The 947-nt window shown below is 44.8% G+C and overlaps 1 protein-coding gene across 1 annotated transcript in view; it reads right to left on the bottom strand.

Moving 5' to 3' along the window:
* Positions 1-947, bottom strand: part of LOC107710505 (serine/threonine-protein kinase SIK3 homolog) — a 44,271-nt gene that overhangs the window by 20,318 nt on the left and 23,006 nt on the right. The window lies entirely within an intron of this gene.

Genomic DNA, 947 nt, shown 5'->3' with positions numbered 1-947 from the left:
CGCTAAACTCACAGCACGTGAAATAAAGGAGTGGACTGCATTCATTCAGTGTGAACGAGTCGTTCTGAGACGCAGAAAACACCGGATCACGAGCTGATCGTCTGAACCAAGTGTGTGCTTCACTTTAAAACACACAGCAAAAACAGACTTGATAGGAATTAAGCCATATTGTGCTTTTCTGTCGTTTGACAGATAAAGTACTGTGCCAAAGCATAATGACCCAAAACACAACTTTAAATACCTTTTATGTTAGAATAAGAAGTTTAAATATATATTTAAAAACTACACTTTTTCCTGGAAGACCTATCGTTTCATATCGTCATGTGACCGCGATAATATCGAGACAGTTTTGCTATCGCGATATTTCGATATTGATAATATCGTTACATCCCTAGTAAACTGATATTTACTACTGACACTACAGCAAAAGATAGAAATAGCTGACTTAAAACCATCTTTTAGCTGCTGAAAATACTAGTGCTCTAATCATTTTGGCCACCACTGTCTGTCTGTGTGTGTGTGTGTGTGTGCTTTACCTTGTACTCCAGCTGCTGCGTGGGCTGCAGGTTCGGGGTCGGCATCAGATGCATCTGCGCCATGGTGGGAACCAGCGGCGGGAAGGGCGGCTGAGGGGCCACACGCGGAAACCCAGGGGCCAGTTTCTGAAGATCCTCCTGAATCTCAGCCCTGACGAACACACACAACATCAGTGCTGGAGAAAGGTGGGAGGGGTTAGAGTGAACTGGGAGTGGCTTGACTTGGGAGGGAGGGGTTTACAGTGAACTGGGAGGGGTTTACATTAGGTGGGAGGGGTTTATAGTGAATTTGATGGGACTTTAGTTAAGTAGGAGGGGTTTCGAGTGATTTAGAAGGGACTTACATTAGGAGTGGTTAAGAATGAACTGGAATGGACTTCAGTGAGGTGGGGGGGGGGGATTATAGTGAAT

This window comes from Sinocyclocheilus rhinocerous, unplaced genomic scaffold, assembly GCF_001515625.1.
Source record: "Sinocyclocheilus rhinocerous isolate Xijiao unplaced genomic scaffold, SAMN03320098_v1.1 scaffold867, whole genome shotgun sequence".
In the NCBI taxonomy this organism is placed as follows: Eukaryota; Metazoa; Chordata; class Actinopteri; order Cypriniformes; family Cyprinidae; genus Sinocyclocheilus; species Sinocyclocheilus rhinocerous.
This window is presented reverse-complemented; position numbering and strand designations above follow the sequence as displayed.